The 24,042-nt window shown below is 36.0% G+C and overlaps 1 protein-coding gene across 1 annotated transcript in view; it reads left to right on the top strand.

The window, feature by feature from the left end:
* The first annotated feature begins 11,283 nt into the window (after positions 1 to 11,283).
* The window catches only part of LOC126974696 (uncharacterized), a 72,591-nt gene continuing 59,832 nt past the window's right edge, over positions 11,284 to 24,042 (top strand). Inside the window, exon 1 of the mRNA XM_050822269.1 lies at positions 11,284 to 11,442. The gene's annotated coding sequence lies outside the window, so the exon portion shown is untranslated. The remainder of the gene's footprint in view (positions 11,443 to 24,042) is intronic.

Below are 24,042 nucleotides of genomic sequence, written 5' to 3'. Positions count from 1 at the left end.
CTAGGATTAGGCATAAAGGCATAAAGACAAGATTTTATAGCGAGGCGTTAGTCGAACTGTTAGCTCAGTTGGTTAGAGCACCGGCACGGAACGCCAGAGGTCGTTGGTTCGAGTCCCGCATCGTTCATAAAATTTTGATTTTCAAATTTTGTTTGTGTATTAATCCTAGAAGTGCGGGTTATCACTTTAAAAACATAACATATTGTTTAGATTTACAAGAGCGACATCTCAAGTCAATTTCCTAATATGCAAATATTGGGGTTGAGCAGGTTGTCAACTGTAAAGTAGATCCTGTAGATAAAGCCACAATCTGAGAGTTGAACAAAGCAAACAAGATTTTATAGCGAGGCTTTACTCGAACGGTTAGCTCAGTTGGTTAGAGCACCGCCACGAAACGCCGGAGGTCGTGGGTTTGAGTCCCGCATAATTCATAAAATTTTGTTTTTCAAATTGTATTTGTATATTGAAGAATGCTATAAAATAATTAGTATAATAAATCAAATTCTTAGTTTCTAACAACAAAAATCATAGGCCATACATTATATTATTATCTTAATACACAGAATAACTTGGTAATTACTCACACTAACTTGCCTGATTGCCTTCTTTTACCATAAATTGATTTTTTTTTGTACACACCTTTTTCATTGAATATCAAACGACTGTTAAAATTAAATTATTTATTTTCTTTTCTCATCAACATCTATCCACGATATATTAATAAATTAATTTATTTTATATTTACATAAAATTATAATTGGATATAATATAAAGAATTGATTAAAGACAAGATAAGAATAATCTACTAACTGCCGTTCCCAATGTACTATCTACAGATAGAGATAAATTACTACCTTCTACTGTCAGTAATTAGCTGTCAATAATCTGAAGCTGTCTCAATATACCCGATAAGTCATTCTTATAGCTTTATATTGGGACGCGTGAATTGCAATTTCCATACAAACTTCTATCGCTGGTAAGCTATACGTCGTCTCATTGACAGACAGCGTGCACGGACAAGGTGAGTTACCGTCGATAAGTTTATTATTGGGACAGTAAAGTCAACGATAGTTACGATTTTATCTCAAGTAAGAGATAGACTGAATATTGGGAACGGCCGTCAGTGACGGCCCCAAAATCGAATACGCACTCATAAATAAAATAAATAGACATATTTAAGTATTCATTATTTAGTAAGATCCAGACAGCATTCGGTTTGAGTAATATAATGTCATAATGTCCTCAACTATCTATTTTATGTTTCAATAAAATGCAAATGCAGATTGCTTTCTGCTAAACTTTGTGCCAGTGCAGCATTGATGCTTGCCTTGATGTAGTCAGAGAGATGTCGTATAAAATGTAGTTTATCTAAATAAATATTTAAATAAAACATTTTTTACAAACTTAGACGCATTTTAACAAGGATTAAAATGCGTCGAAGTTATAACTATGTTTTTACATTAGTTTTGCGTAAAAAAATATTTTTTATTATTATTTTAATTGTGTTACTATATAATTGTTAAACATTACATATTTTGACAAATAAAAATTATATGTTGTGTGTCTTCAATTATTTTCGAAGCGCATACTCAATAACAAGTTGTATCTGGATATTTTTGATACCTTGGGCTATATTGCAATTTTAGTAGTTCCGAATCCCATGTAAATTGCATATAATATAAATGGAATTACTTTCAAAGTCGATAAAGAAATTTTAGTTTATATATTACTAAAAATGAAATCTTTCTCTTATTAAAATCAAGTTCAGATTGATTGGGAGACCTAATTTCATGTCAAATTATATAATTGTAGATAATTAGAGATTTAATTTACTTAGTCCTAATGCCCGTTTATTGCCGTAAGTTTTGAATTAAAGGGCTTAGAAGATTGATATTTTACAGTTTGTGTAAAGTGATTGTACAATTTGATAATTTTTTAACAATTTTTGAGAATAATAGACTTGACAGGAGGATAAATGGAAAACGACGTGATCCATAAACGGTTCATTTTTACGTTTAATTGGACATTTAGTTATTTTTTCCATAATATAAACTACATATAAATTTATTTATATGATCTTACGATTAACGCACAACATTTTTTTGGTATCACTAAAATTTAAACGTCTCCTAAAGTCATGTTATTTTGTCATGATACCATCATATTGTAAAAGGTAGATAATTCATAAAGGTTATATATTTTATATACTAAATAGATTGGTATTGGTATTGGTAAAGGACTCCTGTTTCCGCAATTAGACCGCTTAATTGGGTCCATTTTGCGTGCAGTGTTGGCCAGTCATTCCAACCAGCCCAGCTCCTTCCAGAAGTTCAGAACACTCCTGGGGTGTTCGCAGACTTCCTGGAGCGACCTTGTATTTACTAAGGTTTGTGCCCGTTGGTTGGCCACCCCAGCACATTCCAGGATTACGTGAGTGACCGTTTCATCATCGGTTAGACAGCCCCTGCACTTAGGACTGTCCGTAACGCCGATTGTGAATAGGTGTTTGTTCAGTGATGTGACCCGTTAGGGTGCCGACCATAATTCGGATGTCATGTCTGTTTAGGCTAATAAGTCGACGTGTCAGTTTGGGCGATAGTGCAGGAATCGCCTCTTTCGACTGTCTGCAGCCTGAGACATTTGTCCATCGGGTTCCATGTAGGTTGTTGGTGAGAGAGCGTATCCATGACCGCATTTGGCGGAAGGGTAGCGGCAGGACTGGCCCTGGGCCAGCCACTTGCGTTTCCGACCCCCGCCTTGCAAGTTCATCCGCTGCATCGTTCCCCAACGAACCGCTGTGTCCTTTGATCCATTGCAGAGTTACCCAGTTGTTAGAGGCAGCTCGTTCTAAGGATCGGTGACACTCGTATATCAGCGCTGAGTTATAGGTGTTGCTCCCCAGCGCAGTCAGTACTGCCATACTATCGGATAGAATACGGATATAATATCCGTGTATTTTCCTTCTTAGTATCGCGTCTGCAGCTTCCTTGATGGCTATGCATTCGCATTGGAATATGGAGCTGTGTATGCCTAAGGGTATAGAGGTGTGTATATTCAGTTCCTGTGAGAAGATGCCAGCTCCAGTTCCGGCTGCCATTTTGGAGCCGTCTGTGTAAATTCTGAGTTCATTTACACCTGCCTGGTCTGCTCCCACTTCGAACAGTTGAATAAGGTAATTCTTTTGAAAGATGTGTGTTTTGGGTGTTCTATCACAGGGTGCCTCACAGAGTGGGAAATCCTTCCTTACTCTGTCCCAGAGGTTTCCTGTGAGGCAGTCGTCATTCTTGCATACACTCATCAGCTTCAGGCGGAGAACCGACATTGTCGCCTCATGTTGGATATGTATATCAAGCGGTGTGAGCCCTAGAATGGTTTCTAGGGCAGATGTTGGCGTAGTGCGCATGCAACCAGTTATGGCTGTGCAGGCCAGCCGTTGGAATCGCTGCAGCTTGGTTTGTACTGTTGTTAGCTCTGTCCTGGGCCACCAAGCTATTGCTCCGTAGGTGATAATTGTTCTAATAACTGTTGTATATAGCCATTTACATATCTTTGGAGCAAGACCCCAGGTTCTCCCTACGAGTCTTCTACACTGCCAAAATATTATACACGCTTTTTCCAGCTTGTGGTCTATGTGTTTATTCCAAAGCAGCTTACTGTCCAGTATGACCCCCAGGTATTTAACTTCTTTAGTAAGGCTTATCTCGGTATTGAACAACTTAGGTAATGTAAGATTGCCAAAATTGCGTTTGTTAGTGAAAAGTATTAGCTCAGTCTTTGATGGATTAGCGGTTAGCCGATGTTGTGTGCACCATTCCTCGATTATCTTAAAAGCAGATCTCATGAGATTACATAGGACATTCTCGAATGGACCTGTTGTTAGAATGGCGAGATCGTCCGCATAGCCTACTGTGTATAGTTTCTTTCTGTTTAGCTCCGCGATGAGCTCGTCCACCACAAGGTTCCAAAGGAGTGGTGAGAGTCTCCTTGTGGGCATCCAGTTGCCACCACATATCTTGTGCTGGTGTTCACAGTAAAACGTAACGCTCTGTGCCTCAACATGTTGTCTATCCACCCGGCAATTGTAGGATTGGACATTGTGTTCAGCTAGCGCTCGGCCTATGCTAGTAAAAGGAGTTTTGTCAAAGGCGCCTTCAATATCAATAAATGCACCTAAAGTTGATTGTTTACGTGATAGACCTTTACCTACAAGTGATGTTACGCAGTAAAGGGCAGATTCAGTTGATTTGCCTTGACTATAGGCATGGTGGTTGATGTGTAGTGGTTTGTGTAGGAGAGCATTTTCCCTAATATCCCTATCGCAAAGTCTTTCTAAAGTCTTCATCAGAAAGGATGTAAGACTGATTGGTCTGAACGATTTGGGATTCGTGTACTCTTGCCGGGCTTAGGGATAAATCCTACTTTCACCTCCCTTCATTAGAGTGGCACGTATCGGTGTGCTAGACAGGCCCTGTATATAGCTGTGAGATGCAGGGCCAGCACCCCGGTGTCTCCCCATTGTAGCAGCCCCGGAAAAATACCGTCAAGGCCACCTGTTTTAAATGGAAGAAAGCTATTGATTGCCCACATTACCTTATCTGTGTCTACCACCCTGTGAGCTGTAGTCCAATCCGTCTGATCCGGTGTACTACTCTGCGACGCCTCATTCCACGACTGGTTGTTGGTGATGCGGCAGCCAGGGAAGTGAGTTTTCAGGAGCAATTCGCAGGTCTCGGTGTCGCATTTGGTGTGCGTTCCGTCAGATTTTTTCAGGCAACCTAAGTCTCGCTCTGGGTCGCGTGAAAGTATGTTTTTAACTTTAGCCGCTTGATTAGTGGATTCTATACTGGTGCAGAAGCGTCTCCATCCTTCCCTCTTCCTATCGCGGATACGCTTCTTGAACCGGTACTGGGCTTGCTTGTACGCGTCCCAGTCGTCTGGTGCCCGGGTGTTCTTGGCTCTGTTGAACAGCTTCCTTACTTTGCCTCGCAGCCTTTCCAGCTCTGGACCCCACCACGCAGATCTGTTGCTTGAAATGGACTTTGTCGAAGTAAGAGGGCACGTCTGTTCATAGCTGTTGATTAATGCATGAGATAAGTCAGTTATATGTGTGTTAATACCCGCCGTGTCGTTGTATTCATACGGTATGGTGATGGACTGAAGCTCATTCCTCACCAATTTGCTGTACTTGGCGCGGTCCGTTTTGCGCGGATTGCGCCTTGGTAGGGCAAGTTTTATGTTTATGTGTAGGTTATACCTTATCCACCTATGGTCCGAGCATGAAAGTTCATCCGACACGTGCCAGTCGGTGATGTGTGTGGATACATGATCGGTTGCTAGCGTTAGGTCAATAACGGTTTGGGCTCGCGTTGTAACAAAGGTCGGCTCGGAGCCCCTGTTTAGTATATTAAGGTTGGTTGAAAAGAGAAAAGTAAGTAGATCCTCACCTCTTTTGTTGGTGTTCTGGCTGCCCCAGATGGTGTGATGCGCGTTGGAGTCTGCGGAGATGATGAGCTCGAGATCCTCTGTCTCGCAGTATGTCACCAGCGCAGAGAGCTCCGACGATGGTACTTCTTCGTCGCCTGGCATGTAGACCGATCCTAGGACCACACTTGGCAGGCCTAGGCGATCATCTGCTTGGAGCTTGACAGCGGTTAGATCTCTGGAACATAGCTCGTTTATAATGGTAGTCGTTACATGCTTTGGTGTGTAGATACATGAACGTGGTTTACCTTCGGTGGCAGTGTCCACTAGAATTTTGCCTCCGATGTTATTCAGACCACATATTTTGCCATGTCTAATCCACGGCTCTTGGATTAGGGCTATGGTCCCGGTGTTTTCCTCCAGCACCCTTCGCAGGTAAGCCGTTGCGGTTATAACTGTGCTGGAGGTTTGTTTGTAGAATTTTAAGGAGTGGAGGTGGATGGGTCTGGGCTGCCATTACTATGCGGCAGACTTTCCTCCAGCTCCTTTAATTGATGGTCTTCCCCGACTCCTTGCTGCCACCAGTCCTTGGAGTGCAGCTTGGTCTCTGTGGGAGCTCCACCCTCTTTAGGAGTGGTGTGTGATACTAAGTAGATAAACAAGCGAAAATAATAATTTTTATAAAATATCAGCTATACTTTAATTATGTAAGCTCTCGGACTACTTGTATTTGTTTCACATAACATAATATGATATAGAGTTACGGGTCACTAATTAAATGGGCCTAAATAACATAATTTAAAAAAAAAGTTCTGCATCACAGAAGTCCTCTAAAGTTATAAATAGGGTCAGCTGATGAAGTCTAACAGCTCCGAATTACATATTTTTGTTTATGTTTAAATTTAATCAGAGTCGGGCTGCTTAGGCTTAGATTACCTTTATAGATAATCGTTTCAATCTCATATTGATAGTGTCTGCGCTTGGCTAAGTTATATAATTTAAATTTACCCTATAGAACTCTTACAGAAATTAAATTTTACCCGCGACCTCTCGAGTTTTGTGCTCGGCGTGGCGGGTTCGAGTCACGCATCGTTCATGAATTTTGTTTTTAAATTTAAATTTAATTTTTCCCAGAAGTATCACTCTCAAAAAATAACAAATCTCTTAGGCTTATCTATATGGCATTAGCAGACTCAATAGTTAATTATTGCTTGAGTAGTTTCGGTCGTACTTATAACAGTTATATTAGAACATTTAGAACATTTACAAATTACAAGTTATAACTTTATAAACTATAGTACCGAACATATAAGAAAGAAATACAAAAACAACGAAATGGGTTTGTTCAAATTATCCAGAATTGTAAAAGTGTACGATGTGATAAAAAATTCTGTTATAATGGTAGAATAGAATAGAAGTTTTTTTTTCTTTATTTATTAAGGGGGCTTTTATGTCAGCTCCATTATAATCTAAGTACATTAACACTAAAACAAAAGAAAAATCTCCATGACGATTGGTCCTGCGCTGTCCATCCAACCTCGTATCGGAAGACGCAGTGTTAGCTCCCCACAAGATGGACTGACGATCTGGTCAGGATCGCTGGAACAAGTTGGAGGAGCCACCATATCGTGTGACGTAATTGACGGATGATTCCTAACTTGTATATACAAATAATTGTTACTTACAAAACTAAGTATTAAACTGCACGTTAAATGAAGAATTGTTAATAAAGCTTCTATAAAAATGATTATCAAGACCCTGTCTAGTCGATTTGGTCCATATTGTGTTATAAGACATCAATAATATCTGTTATATAAGTGGTGGTACCCCACCTTATGTTAACCGATCAGCAGCCAGTCACTAATTTGCATGCTAATAAATGAATTGGCTAAACATGACCAACACATGAAACCATAAGTAACACCTGTATACTTAACATGTTTGACGCAAATAAAAGATAAAGAACAAACGAGAACAGAACCTTTGTGACGTCAGAAGCTTTATGACATCATTTGCTAAAATCTAAAATACTAAAACACTAAATAATAATATGTTTACCAAAACCTTAAAAAATAATGTTAATAACTCGATACTTAGATCATTAATACGTCCAGATAGTCAATGGCAGCTGTGAAAGCGTCGAAATAAATTGAGTTTAGAATTAACCTCTATTTTGAGCAATCCACGCAAACTAACTCAAGGTGACATCGCGAGTGTAAGACGTAGCTTGTCACTCATCCTCCTCCTCCTCGCGTCGGTTTCCTCAGTGCTGAGGGTCGTGATCATCTCGACACAGTACTTTGTTGCGTATTATTTGCCGCCATCTGCCCCTGTCGGAAGCAGAGTGTAAAGCGTCGTGGACAGTGGTTTTAAGGGCAGTGCGAATCTGATCGGTCCATCGCATGGGGCTCCTTCCTCTTGTCTTGTCACTCATACTAAAGTATTAAGCCTGGCCTGTTTTTATCCAAACACGAAATTTATCCTAGATGGTTTATGGCTACTTATTTTTTTACTGTTTAATTTATTTCCTTTTAAAATTTGCCCAGCAAAGCGGACGGGAACGGCTAGTACCTAATAAAAATAAAATTGAATTAAAGAGACGTCACAGAAGAGAGATAGGACATCTGTGACCAACTGAGGCAACGATGCCCCCCCCCCCCTATCAATGACCCCCCGTGCCAAGAAACCATAAAATATATGACATAATTTATGAAGGCCCGTTATCTTAAAATGACCAAAAACAAGGTAGTTTAAAAATAATCATCAATACGAAATATATATTAGTTAAATAATAATAACACCAGGATCCATAATGTGAACATCCGGATTAAACTTGTTTTGCCTACTACTCGGTTAAATCGAGCTAGTAACTCCTTTGTTAAGCAATGTATATGCTTTACAATATGATCCCAAAAAATTAAAAAACATTTAATGTATTAATATTATATAATTAAATATTTTGAAATGGTAAAGGTTACTGTATCATAAATTACTTTCTCAGTGATACGACAGTTTGGGAATGGAGCGACCTCCCTCAGATTTTATATAAAAAAAATACCCGCTGAGTTTCTTAATATCTAAGTTTGAATAAATACACTATAGTTCTAATTTATGACAGTGCCAATTATTGCTTTACATTAAAAGCCTCCAAAAGATTATTCCAAATATTTCTGGCTTCATTTGGATGCTAGATCCTCTTTGATCTTTTTTTTGACTCTATAACGTTTTTAACAAGAAAAAGCAGGAAACTTATCCAATATGTTAACTCTACTTCAAAATAAAAAAATATTATCTATTGTACAACTTCTTCCAGATTGGTCCCGTTATTAAATAAAATTCTGACGATGGGACACGTAGTAGAAGTGAAACTTCAACGGACAAAGTTTAAAAACAAATATTTTAAAAATGAATATTATTTGCTAAAATTAAAAAAAAATATACACATAAAAATAATTTAAAAAATGTTTTGTTTAAAAAAATATTGCGAAGAAATATTACCAAACAAATACCTCATTTCTGATTCGATCTCGCAGGAAAACTCCGAGAATGGTTTTCTCATCAGGCCCAAACTAACAAACTTATTCAAAAAAATATTTTTTTAAACATACAATATGTTATCAAAACTGAACCTCCGTTCGCCTCGCCCGATGACACTTTTCGTAAAGCACTCGTCACGCATTCATCAGCTTGCTACAAGTTTAGCGTCTGTAAAGAAGTCTTACTTCAATAATACAGAATAGCGCTTTTCGGTTTTATGAATTTGTATATAAAGAGTATCAACTCTTATAGAAACGTCAAATGACCATAGACACTTTTCAGCGATATAATTTGACACAAGATTATGATGGTGACAAAGTTAAAGCCAAAAAACTTTATTCGAATAGGCATTATCTAAACGCTTTTGAATCGTCACTAGAAACATTTAATTTACGAGTAAATTACTGAATCTACCGTATGTTCCGAAAAGTAGAGCTCGTGAAAAGAACATACAAGAAACTAAACGGCCACACATATAAATTAATTAGTTATTTTATGCTGGCTGTAATATACATAACAAATTAGTTTGTAAGGTGTTGCGTCAAATATTTGATTCATGTTCAAAGTTGAAACATACATACATATAATCACGCCTCTTTCCCGTAGGGGTAGGCAGAGGCCACTTCATTCCACTTGCTAAGATCCTTCCTCTTACATTCAATGTAGCAAAGCGGCTCTCTATGGGCCGTTTTTCGCCCCCGCGAGTTGAAAAGCGTTTTAAAAATGACATATTTCATAAAAACTAATAAGAAATAAACTGTATAAAATATATAAATTATATATTGGATGCATCGATCATTAGAGCTTGAATTCATTGTAAATCAACAATAATGTTAGTTAGCTTAATACAATTATAAGCAGTAATTATTTTATAATACAAACAGAAAAACAACTAAGGGCCATTCCCAATATTCAGTCTATCTCCGGTTGCGGCCTACTTAAGATAAAAATCGTAACTATCGTTGAGTTTCCTGTCCCAATAAACTCATCGACGATAACTCACCTTATCCGTACACGATAGAAGATAGAATCTGTATGGAAATTGGAATTCACGCGTCCCAATATAAGGCGATAAGATTGACTTATCGGGTATATTGGGACAGCTTCAGATTACTGACAGTAGAATGTCGTAATTTATCTCTATCTGTATATAGTATATTGGTAACGGCCGTTAGACAGAATATGAAACTCTTGCTGCCCGACAACCGATTAAAATAGGTCAGGTTGATTACTCTAGTGTGCGTGACAAGCTACGTCTTGCACTCGCGATTTGTATGTAACGTTATGTTACTGTGCGTGCATTGCTCAGAATAGAGGTTAACAGTCAACCTCAATTTTTTCGACGTTTTCACAGCTGTCTATCTAGACGTATAAATGGTCTAAGTATAAAACTATAACTATCAGTAAACTAAAGTGTACTCTGTACAGGGCATACAACCAGGGGAAATGAAAAATGATCTAAAACTATAATGTACTGGTTTACAAGGAAGTGAGGGAGTAGAACCAACCACAAGTAGATGGGTTTGATGAGCAGTCAAGATTGGTTAGTGACAGTGGAAAATGGGCACAGTTGGAGGAGGTCATTGTCCAAAGAGGCAAAGACACGAAGCAGTAATGTGTAAGTATTATTGTGTTTCCGTCTGAAGCCCTTCAGACCATAGCTAGTGAAATTACTGGGCAAACGAGACTTAACATCTCATGTCTAAAGGTGACGAGCGCAATTGTAGTGCCGCTCAGAATTTTTGGGTTTTCAAGAATCCTGAGTGGCACTGTATTGTAATGGACAGGGCGTATCAATTGCTATCACCTGAACGCCCTGCTGGTCTCGTCCCTTTTTGTCATAAAAAAAAGGTTTTTGAAGATCTTTTTAACAAAGCATCATCCTCAGATTTTACGATTTTTTACTATTACGAAACCTATGTTGCAAATCTGTCAAAATGAATGATGGAAAGTCAGAATGAATGATGTTATGAGTACAAAAATAGGGTACTTTCAGTTGACCTAGAACACCAGAGCTTAGCAAAAAGCAAGGTCACAAAACATACATAGCATATGTTTTACTACAGCAAAATTTACATATGCATTTTAGAATCAAACCTGCTATAATTCGATGTATGGCGGGATATTTTCTTAAATTCTTAGTTAACTTTACAGTTTAATGCATTTTTTTACAACCCTTGAAATTTTTGCTGAAAGGGAATCATATTATTGGTAGATACTAATACTATACGGGGTATATAGATAAGTGGGATAGCAGGCTCAGTATTAAATTGTCATTAAGCGCTTAAATCGCTGTAAGGTCAAAAGTGTGTTTCATAAACGTTTCTATATAAGAATGAGTATGCGAGAGCTTTGGTTATTGAACGAGCATCTTCGGTAGTGACTCGATGCGACGTCACAAAACTGTTAAATAACCGCCATAGTCTGTGGACAGAGTCAGTGTTGTGTTGTGTGTGCTGTTTGACAGATCGCGGCAGCCATTTTGTGAGTTTTAAATTTTCCCGCTTATTTTTGTGTTTTATTGCAGGCAATGAATTTAGTGGCTTTAAACAAATATTAATATTTATAATAGTAGTTGTTGTTCAATTTAATATAAATAATATATTAATTATGCTTTTCAAAATATGTTTTAGTTGAATGTAAAATTTACTGGAAAATAATTTCAAATACGCAATCGATGTTGACGCAAAAAATTTGGCATTTTATAAAAAAAATGTTTTGATTTATAAAAAAAAAGAACAAACATGCTCTAATTGACTAAAATATTATAAATCTGATTAAAACCACTTAAACTCCGATAAGCTTTGATAACTTTTTAATTTTAAGTATCTCGGTATAAAGGTTTGAAATAATTAAATATTGGAGTATTTTATAATAAAAATATGGTATTTATTTTGTTTATCTCTCACTTTTCATGCCTACAATAACCGAATTTTGACAGAATTTAACATGGAAAAAGATTAAAGTATGGGGATGAATAAAGTCTACATTTTGCTGAGCTGATTCCACCCACCGAAATCCACCATGACTTACTTGGATATCATCCATACCAACTGGATATGCGATATTTCTCCACTGTGTGGTTTTCAAGGAACCACGTACAACCAATGTGTGGAATGGGGTTCCCAGCGAATTTTTCCTGGACAGTTCCACATATAACATAGGTACCTTCAAAATAAAGTACGTTTACCTTCCTAAAAGGCCAGCAACGCTCCTCTTTCCTTTCATAAAAAACATCCCATGAAACGATATTAGGTAAGAAACTTACTAAAATCTTGAAATGCACAGTGAAGACATTATGTGTTTACAAAGGGTAACTGGTCAAACGTAGCAAACTTGTTGTCAATTTCTTTGTTATTATAGGACTTATAGGTGATCGTAAATATTTGATAGACTATTAGGTTTTATTATACCCTTTAAATTCAAGTTTTCAGAAATACATAATATAAAATATTACAAGGTCAAACCGCTTCGCTCCCGTTGATGTCTCTTACTAATAGAACATACTCCGAGTAAGAAATATGTTTTTGAAGTGAAAACTTCGATAGCGGCGTTGAGCACATTTCTTGGGATGGGTATAAAATGTTAAACTCGCGTCAGGACACGTGGCCTGATCGAAAATTCGTAAGACAGTCGTTGAAATTATGCATGAAATTTGATTTTTCTGATAGATAAACTTTTTAATGTAAAATAATTGTAATGGTTCTGAATCATTAAATTTTTTATGAAATATAAATTGTATATTTTGTGTGTGTACTGATAAATAAAGCAATTCGTGAGAAAATATTTTCTGGTCATTTCATAATATTCTTAAGAATTAAATGCACAACGTTAATGTTCAAGTTTTCACTTATTTCACTCCCGTAGTGCAACCCGTTATTTTTTTTCTTTTCGGCCTAAGTTTAATGTGTTAGAAATGTCTCAATAATAATTTCTAAAAGAACTACGTTCTTCACGAAAAGTAAGGGCTTAAAATGATGATGAAACATTCCTAAAAAACGTAATTTAAAAAAAAATACGCTTAAAAAGTTAAAAAAAAAATATTATGGAGAGTTCGTTTTATTGCGACTAAAATCCACTGGATTATTTAAAGAACAATTTTGATTATTTTTCTCTCTGCATCTACCGCAATTTACTCGTATCACGGGGAGTGCTCAGAGGAGCTGGGTTGATTCCAGCGGCTAAATTCGACCACAGGGCATTACGTCACAATGCTAAACATCACCCGCATTATGTTGACGCCTGGCTTTAGCTGCACGTTTCAATTACTAGCTGCAGTTTTTCGCACCGATACTACGTAGAGGCCTTTAAGCTTAGGCTGAGATATATAGAGCGTACTTAGACTATATTCAGACTTTACTTAAGTAAAACTTAGCTGAGTGTAAGCTTAGCATAATCTTTGATTTCGTTTTTATAGTCATTTGACAGCTAAAATTATGCTGAACTTTAGCTAAGACACGCCAATGCAAAGATCATGTTCATGATTTGTCACTCTCGGCTAAGTTCTACGTAAATAAAGTCTCAGCAAAGTCTAAGTCAGCTATCTGAGCCTTAGAGTATACTCCTAACTCAAAGGATAGCATCTCTTTAACCCTGATGTTGCGGATGTCCATGGGCGGTTGCGTAATAAGTAAGTAAAAATTGTAATTTAGTTTGAAATAATAGTAGTAATTACATTTTCACGACGAAGTATAATCCGGCTAAGTTTGTAAGCGAACAGTTGCTTAAAACGTAGTGGATTGTCGTGATGTCTTTACAAGATTATAGCCGTCATCAGTCAATGACTGCACGTTTCATACAATCGAGAGAATTGCTTTTTTCTTAGAGAGTTTCGCTAGGCTGACCCCTACGAGTAGTAGTAAATTTTAAAGATTGAGTGATAAAGATATAGGCGATCATTCCCCATGTAATTCAAATTAATCCGATTGTTTGTATTACCAAAGGTAACAGTTGAAAAATTACAATAAATTAACATCTTCAATATAGATTTAGATTTAAAAATAAATGACCACAAAACATAAGAAGCATTTAACACTATTAGATCTCATTTTATTGCAAATTCTTATGATTATATTTGTGTGAAACTTATTTTTAGAAAATGACTAAAGCGTATTGAATGTGTTTCGCTGTGTTGCGTGTAGATGTCGCTTCGTTATGTCTTCAACAGAACTTATCATGGGAAGTGTTACAATTTATTAATAAGAGATATTTTCAAAAAAATTCAAATTATAATTCAGTCAACAGCCAAACTGTTCAAAATTTGTTTAATTGTTGCTTATTTTAAATTCATTTGAATTAATATCCTAATATTTTTATTCAAAATAGGATGTAATATAACTTATTGAAAGTAAGCACTACCCACCCATTCGAAATAAGATGTCTCAGACCTGAGAATAACGGGCGCATGAAACTCAGCAGGCCTCTTCTTTTTATAAAAAAATTGGTAACAATGTAAAATCGGACAATAAAATTTATTATTTAATGAGGGGGCAGAGAGGGGAGCCTGGGGGCAGTCACTCCATTCCCAATCTGTGGTATCGTTAAGAAAATCATTTCTGTTATAGTAACAGGACGCTTTTAAACAATTCTTTTGAATTTCGTAATACATTTGTTTTGATCATTTTTTGGGATCATGTTGTAGAAGCATATACATCGCTTTATATTAGCTTGACCTGTAATTATGTGTGTAATCTTTGGACACGGCTGTCATTAACTTTAAAATGTCGGATTGAATTGAAAGTTATCTAAGACCGATGATAATACAACAAGCAGTGCGTTCCATATTTTTAAGCATGGTATGTAACAGAATCTTTTAAGGCGCGGTCATACCTCAATATCCACAAAAATTGGTTTCTTAGAGAGTCGATTACAACATAACGCAATGAAAATATTCGCACGCAAATAATACATTACATAAAGAAAAAGACAAAGAAAAATTTGAACCGAGTAGAATATTTATATATAATTTGAAATATATAATAAGAAATTTGGAAGTTGCTTCCTAAAAATAAACTTTGGAGTTAAGAGTCTCTGAATTTACAGCGATAAAAACATTCTTTTGTTAAAGAATAGAATAGAATTAGTATTTTTCTAAAACTTAAACCGAACAATTATTCAATTTAATATGTATATTTTGAATCAACATAAGAAAACCAGAAAAATAAATGCCCATTTGCAGCTTAGCCACATGATCAACACAAATATTGTACTATTGGTTGTAGCCCTTACAATCCCAGTGAGTCCACGCCTTAACGTGATTTCCTATCCCTTAAAAACTTTGCACACGGGTCAAGGACTGATGTCAATTTAATGTTAGTCACATTACCTGTATCTGCCTTTTATTTAGATCATTCTTTGGAAGACTCAGGTTTATGTTTTTACCACAGAAAAAATCCATTTGCCGTATCATCGCCCTTCGAGAACGCTTCCTAATCTTCACCTACTTGGCACTTGGCAAATGATTTTATTTTAAAACTTTTAAGGTTTAATTTTATATAGTTCATACGTATAGATAGACTGTGATAGCTGTGAACACGTCTAAAAAAATAGCGGACAACTGTTAACCTCTATTTTCAGCAATGAACACATACTAGTGACTGATGTATCGCGAGTTCAAGACGTAGCTGCCATACTAAAGCAATAAGCACAAGCCTGGCCTGCTGTCGTTGCCTAACAGCATAAGGCTCTACCTAGACGTATAAATTATATAAGGTTTTAATATCTAATATACATATATATATATATATATATATATATATAAAACTCTCATGTCGCGGTGTTTGTGGTTAAACTCCTTCGAAACGGTTTGACCGACTCTCATGAAATTTTGAGTGCATATTGGGTAGGTCTGAGAATCGGACAACATCTATTTTTCATCCCCCTAAATGTTAAGGGTGCTCCACGCTATTTTTTTTTTTTGACATTTTATTTAAATTTGTTTAATTATGAATCAGCATTACAAATACATACAACTTCAAATTTTCACCCATCTACGACCAACAGTTACTTTTGTATCACGATTTTAATATCGGCAATACAACGTTTGCTGGATCAGCTAGTATATAATCTAAAATCCTATAAGGCGCTTTCCTTTGAAGTGGGCAAATGGGACTTAACACGTCTCAAGGTGACGACTGACGAGTGCAATTGTAGTTCCGCTCAATTTTGGGTTTTTCCAGAATCCTGAGCGGCACTGCATTGTAATGGGCAAGGCGTCTATCAATTACCATTAGCTGAACTACTTATTTGCAAGGCTTGTTGAAATTCGGAAAACTTCAAAATTATCATTTGTATTGACAGTGTTGTAAACATTTTGCATATTCTTGGTTAATTCTCTTGTATAACTTTATACCAAGCCTATTTGTAAGGCTGTATGAGTAAGAGTATTATAATATACTAGCTGACCCGATAGACGTTATTCTGTATATAATAAATAAAATAATGTTTTTATATGAATTTGTCAATAATATATCATAACATGAAAATTACATCGTAAAATATGCACCCTGCTGTCGTAATGAAATTGTTTCACAGCAGAACTGTCAAACCGTGCGTCAATAAATTCTCTCATAGAAATTATGTATGGACACATCAAAGGAAAGACAAATTTGTTGTTTTTATTTAATTTAGCAGCATTGTCCTATTTATTCGCCTTTTAAACCTTCTCTGGACTTCCACAAATAATTCAAGACCAAAATTAGCCAAATCGGTCCAGCCGTTCTCGAGTTTTAGCGAGACTTACGAACAGCAATTCATTTTTATATATATAGATATATATTATTAGGTACAATTGTACAGAACCCCTGGTGTCAACTCGCTCTTAACTTTTTGTATAAGACATGTGATATTTTAAATTTTTTGTCAAAATAAGTCTCCACGGCCAGAACAATGATTCACAGCAAACAGAAGTTGTTTGTTGAGGTTTTGGTTACGAAAGAAATGACGCTATCAGCCGGATACAAGAATATGCAAATTACGGAATCTTGGGAAAACCCTGTATTGGACGGTTTTATATTTGATCTGAATACAAAATTCATCTTATTTATAAACTATGAGTATTACTTCGCCGTGCGTATCTAACAAGTTATATATTATATATCCTATTCTAAATTTATACAAAGAAACGCAGATCAAATTTTAGTTTAAATGAAACATAATATATTGACCGAGCTGATTTTAAAATATAAAGATAATATAATCGAAAATAACTGACGTCACCAACAATTTAACAAAAGTCGCATGATGGGGGAAGCTTACGGAAGAATTTAATCGTTAATGCTGCCTAAATCATCTAAGCAGTCAGTAAATTAACATATTTACAGCTCAGTAATTTTACATTGCTGCTTATTGATCAAGAATATTTTATACAACTGGAGTAAATGCGGCAATGTATAGTTAAAGCAGTGAAAATATATTATGTTGTAATTTGTAGAATGTTCCATAGTTCGGCTTTGTTTTTATATGACGTGATTTGACTATATATGTTCTATACATTGGAATCAATGACAAAAGTTGTTCATTTGATAATAAATATAAAGCCCTTGAGAAGAGTTGCATGTTTTGAGAATAATTTGAAATACAAGTATACGATGAAATAACATCACCTACTCGTATCATCAAGTAACACGTATTGATGATTCGATAGTACATTTAGAATTCGCTTTGTTCACTATAGAAGTTCATTAACGGCCGTTTTCAATAACGTATCTCTAGTTACGGATACATTGCTGTCACCGTTTAGTGACAAGATTATCTATCCATAGTTATGTCCAATATAGTTATAGTCTAATGCTTAATGTCGATAGGTTATTGATATGTAAGTAAGCGTAAAAGGATAGATTTGTCTACCTCTAGTAAGTTAAAGTAAGGATAGATGGGATATTGAAAACGGCCGATAGTCCAATGCTTTATGTCGATAGGTTATTGAAATGTAAGTAAGCGTAAAAGGATAGATTTATCTTACCTTTAGTAAGTTAAACTAAGGATATATTAGGTTAGGATTATGTTAATGAAAACGGCCGTTAATGGGCTAGACTCTAGAGTAATATCTACGATCAAGTAACATTATCTGACGTCAAGTGTGGCTTGAAACATATCCATTCCAGTTGACCACTGACCTTATACGTAGCTTGAAACATTAAACTCATAACTATAATATTTACTTATTATAATTTTTGTCTATTTTTACGTTTTTTAGTGCCCATCATGTATGGATTGAATCTTTAAATATTCTATTTAATAATGATATCTAAACGATAAATCTGATATCATTTATAGCATCGGAAAAAAAGAAATTTTTTATTTGACTTACATTTCAACATTGAACTCAAATGTAGGCAATACAGAGACTTTTACTCTTCGACCCTGTTGTTTTAATGATACTGTAATATTAGGATCGTCTTAATGAAGGTGAAAGTCATTTAAGTCGAAATGTATTTGACCGCCATCAGGATATTTAAATTATTAATTTGATTACATCGAAATTTTATTACAAAAAAAAGCCTGCTGAGTTTGTTGCGCCCGTTGTTACCAGCTCTGAGGTACTCATTTCCGAATAGGTAGTAGTTTTGAGTTTCAATAAATGAATGAATGAATAAAACATTTGAATTAGAGTTTTACAATACAATAAGTAGTCTAGTATTCGTCACGTGTATTCATAATCAAGTTTGCCACGAGCGCTGCCAAAGAGGTCGCGCTTACATATGTGTGAACTTTCAAAATTTTGTCAGTTACGAAATTATTAAAACAAGATGCGTTAAATGTGTGACACAAAATTGATGTCACATAAGGACGATATTGGCTGGATTTCGAAAATTTTTAGTCTATATCGAGATACCTAATAGCATTATAGTAACATTGCAGTACATTTTTAACTTTTAAAGTGTTTTTTTATGACAATAAGGAACGAGACGAGCAGGACGTTCAGCTGATGATAATTTCTACGGACTGCCCATAATAATGCAGTGTCGCTCAGATTTCTTGAAAAACTCAAAAATTCTGAGCGGCACTACAACTGCGCTGGTTACATTGAGACATTTTCCCAGTAGTTTCACTAGCTACGGTGCCCTTCACACCGAAACACAGCAATGCTTACACATTACTACTTCAAGGCAGAAATAGGCGCCGTTGTGGTACCCATAACCTAGCCGGCATTCTTTGCAAAGGAGCCTGGTGATAAACGATACCACTGACAAAAAAATGTACTGAATTTCTGTTGACTTTTAAAATAACTACACTTGTAATAAATAACCTTTAACACCATATTTGAGATAAGTATTCCTAAAATTATTTGTAAAAGGTACATCGCAAGTAGCTGATGTTCATATTATAATGAATTACGCTGTGCTTAAGATCATATTACTTAACACTGAGTGTACAGAGTTAAGCAAATAGCATCAAGGTCGATAAAAAGATTTTAAACTTTATCATAATGAACTATGTATATCTATACATACATACAATCACGCTTGTATTCCAAAAGGTTAGACAGAGATTTTGCACTTTTATATGCCACGAACTTGACTCCTCCTTATCGCGTCGTTATCCTCATTGCTGAGGGTCGTGATTTCTCTAAGGGTTCAACTTTTTGACAGAAGTTGTGTGTGTCTTTCGCTACGTGCAGTTCGTCATGAAGTCCGGTATCCAGAGATGTGCTGATTTGGTCGGACCATCTTATAGGGCTGCGACCTCTGGGGCGTTGTCCGTCTACCTTCCCAGTAACCATCAGATGTTCGAGGTTGTGATCTAACATTCTACGATCTTGCCATACTTGCCTTTTTCTTCTTCACACGAGCGGTTCCGCTACTCGACGTCATATGCGCATATATTTAGCGTGCGACTTGATGAGATACCAGGCGCCCAGGATTAGGGATATATCGAGGCAAATGAGGTCGTACAAGGTGAGCTTGAAGTTGACGATGTCGGAGCGTGCGTCTCGTGAACAGGATGTGGTGACTTTTTAAAAGTTACATTATTATTATTATTATTCTATTTTTAAGTAAGCCCGACGTTTCGAGAAAATAATAATAAAAATGTAAATTTTACACAAAATCTCATGTAGAAACACGGTTACACGCGATTTAATCCTTTAAAAAGAGTTTTATTTAAATGTATAACATTAGCGTCAATCAAAGAAAAACCTATGCTTATAATAAAATGAAATGTTTGTATATACCTATTTCTTACATAAGCCACGTCGTATGTTAGTAACAAAAAATATTATACATGGCTAACACTAGTAATAACAACAAAAATATTTCAACAGCAAATACGGGTAGTAATTAGGTTACATTATCTCTGGCCCTAACGTCAATGACGTCACATCGTCGCTTTGTTACGGTGTGCAAAACAATCATTACTACGATATTATTATTAATAAATGAACTACAATTAATTTCTTCTGTATTATTGATTGAAGTAAAGGTATTGTGATGCTGATTATAATAACAGAAACTACATAACAATACAAGTCAAAACAGTAAAAACTTCAAAAAACAAAGCAGTGATAGCACGAAATTATCACGACATGTTTTAAAACGGTAATGAAATTGCAAACCGTACTGACATAACAGGACAGTGCGAGGAGGTGAGAGGGGTACTTGCTTCACGTTCCAACGATAATGTGGGCCTGAAATAATATAATGATAGTTCTAAGTGAGCTTTTGTAAGTAACCTTCAGTCTTTTAGAAAGAAAGAAAGATTCATTAATAATCGGTGATTGGTGTCTCGTTCACCTTGATACAAATATAATGCAAATTAATAGAAATGGAACAAATATTTTACAACATTTCTTGCTTCAGCTATTGCCTAACTCTAAAGAATTTATCATAAACTAGCTGTTGCCCGCGACGTGCTCCGCGTAGAAGCTATAAGCAGACACATACAATATCTGCATTATTTAGCTTGATAATATTTACTAACGGCCGTTGCCAATATTCGATCTGTCTCTTACTTGAGATAAAAATTGTAACTATCGTTGACTTTTCTATCCCAATAAACTTATCGACGGTATCATATCACCTTATACGTGCACGCTGTCTGTCAATGGGACGACGTATAGCTCACCAGCGATATAAAGTTTGTATGGACATTGCAATTCACGCGTCCCAATGTAAGGCGATAAGAATGACTTATCGGGTATACCTATTGGGACAGCTTCAGATTTTTGACAGCTAATTACTGACAGGAGAAGGTAGTAATTTATCTCTATCTGTAGATAGTATATTGGGAACAGCCGTTAGCCTATATTATATCGTCCCTATTTTTCTGTCTCTGTATTCATGTAAAATTTTTATTAAATCTATTCGGTACTTTTTTACCTGCACATCTTTTTTTCTGGGGTCAGTCCCTCATGTCTGAGGATCCTGGTCAGTATTAAGGTTGCATCTAGAGCAGATGATCTGCCTGCACCGGTTTCTGTCTAGCGCGTCTGTTACATCAGTGGAGAATTTGGTTGTCGATTCTTTAATTTGGCCAACCCACTTTGTTGGAGAATTTGCTTTGGGTATTTCCAACCCTAATTATTTTTTACCAACTTTCTTCGCCTCTGCGCATTGTCTGGCCAAAATATGAGAGAATATGTTGATGTATATGGTGGACAATCGAGTTTTTATTCGGAGCTGGTTCTGGATCGACGCATTGGTTCGTATGACCGTCCAATATATTCTTAACATTCGCTTTGAACACATCTCGAATACATCAATCCTTTGCCTTTCTCGTCCAAAGATTGTACCTGGACATAAATACAAGCAAACCGTCAACGGACAAACAGACAAAAATTCTTTAAAGTACTTTTCTGACTTTGACATTCTTTAAAAAAACATTCAATATTTATACATTGTTACGATTTCATTATAATGTGTAAAATAATCCGCCGCTATCAGGTTGTACTTTTTCTTTCTAACTTACAAACTAACGCGTTTAGTCCTATTGTGTCCTATTTACATAAAAAAAACAACAGTAGTATAATTAAAATTCGCACATTAAACTCGCATAAAATCCCACAAAATGTATTGATGCTTCTATAAAACTTTTATTGAGTTTTAAACTCTTGAGTTACTGGCCTTGTGAAAGGTAAACAGGTTCAAACCAGTTTTAAAGAAGATTCATTTAAATAATTATTGATTTGACTTTTACTTAGTATTGCGAAGGAGTTTACTACTTTTTACGATGGGTTTGCATATGGATATATTACTCTGTTGGTGAGTAATATCTGCCAGTGTAATATCTTCTTTGTTTCTATTGATACAGTAGATAAAATTGAGGTTTACAACTGGAACCAAAATCACCCACATAAAAATAAATCTCAAGCCTCGAAAAAATTTAGTTTTCGACACTACATGTAAATGAAAGTACTGCTGATAACGTATATACTGACGGTAACATACCAGTGCCGGATAAAAATTTATCTGTTATCGAGTTTTCTTCGTCCTTTATTGCCCCGCCTAGTACCGGAATATAAGGTCATGAGATTTCTAGGACAGTCAAACTCAAATTGGCTTCGAATAAACTGAATGTCATAAATAGAGCGAGGTAATACTTCAAGCCAGCCCACATTCTAGCTTTACAAAGCGCAGGTCTGGCTCAGTATTATCATGTCAGCTCTTATCTAAATATGAACCATTTGACCCCATGTAACACATGCCTGTCGGAATTGCCGAGGATCTAATGCTCTGAGAATGGCTAGATTACGAGGAGAGACTCAAAGAGGTGTTTGTCGTGATTCCTGCCACAAATCTTCACCCCACGATATGCCCCAGATTTGAATATTATGCTCCTCACCTGGCGGCGTGAATATCATCTCCACAGTGCGGTTATCAAGGAAATTTCCAGCACGTATAACCAACCTGTGGAATGAGCTTCCTCTTCCTGTGATTCCTCTGATGTTTCAGCCATGATCACTAAACATCAGTTGACCCGTTCAATCGGCTTTCCACATCTTCCAGCCACAATAAAATAGAAAATGTAATATGTAAGTATTTGCTCATATGATTTACAAATCTAGGCGGGGATGATAGGCCCTATTTTTCAGATATATTATACAAGGCGCAGGGAATGTTCTAAGTACAATCTAAGTGCCTCAATAAGGCTACTGGTGACCCAAGCGCTGGCAGCTATTTCGGGCAGCCTAGCTATCCAATGCAAAAATACTGCCAGTATTCTTGGCACACCAATAGTGATAGTTTTAGCTTAAACTTACACTTTAAAAACATGCAAACAAATTGTTAACTTCATATAATCACATAGAATGAATGAATAATAAAAACTATTTTTTGTTTTTATTACTCATTCATTCATTTGTTTGAAAATGTATCGTATAACTATTACATAAATATATAGATACTTTATCTAATTATTTTTGTAGTTGTTTAATCTTACATTTTTCTCCTCTTTTGTGCGTAAAGCTAACACGTGTTTATTTATATCATATACTATGTTTATTTATTGTCTATTGTCAAGTTAGAAATAAAATCACCTACACCTTTAGATACATTTGTTTATACCGAGATCGAATCAGAAATGAGGAGATCCGTAGGAGAACCAAAGTCACCGATATTAGCTCGATGGTTGCAAAACTAAAGTGGCAGTGCACATAGCTCAACGGACAGATAGCCGTTGGGGCAGTAAAGTCCTCTCGAAATCGGGTCGTTGGTAGGCCCCCCATAAGATGGACCGACCATCTGGTCAAGATCGCCGGAATACGTTGGATGAGGGCAGCGCAGGACCGATCGTCGTGGAAATCATGGAGGGAGTTCTTTGCTTTTTTTTTTGGACGTCTTCCGGTTGATATGATAATGATGATATATATCCTATATATATGTAAATTAATCGCCTTTGTCAAATTATGAATAAAATCTCCTACATCTTTAAGTTACTTGCAAAAGATCGCTGAGTACCGATAAGGTCTCCTAATTGCTACCATAACTATTTTATATACAATTGTAACATTATTTTAGTGAAATATGGAATTTTAGAGTTATAAGTATAGTTCTATTTTGAATAAAAATGGCAGACTTCTATTTCCTTTACTCAAATACTTTGAATGTCACAAATTATTAAGCTCTGTATTATGTTAGTCACAGTTCA

This window comes from Leptidea sinapis, chromosome 33, assembly GCF_905404315.1.
Source record: "Leptidea sinapis chromosome 33, ilLepSina1.1, whole genome shotgun sequence".
Classification (NCBI taxonomy): Eukaryota; Metazoa; Arthropoda; class Insecta; order Lepidoptera; family Pieridae; genus Leptidea; species Leptidea sinapis.
This window is presented reverse-complemented; position numbering and strand designations above follow the sequence as displayed.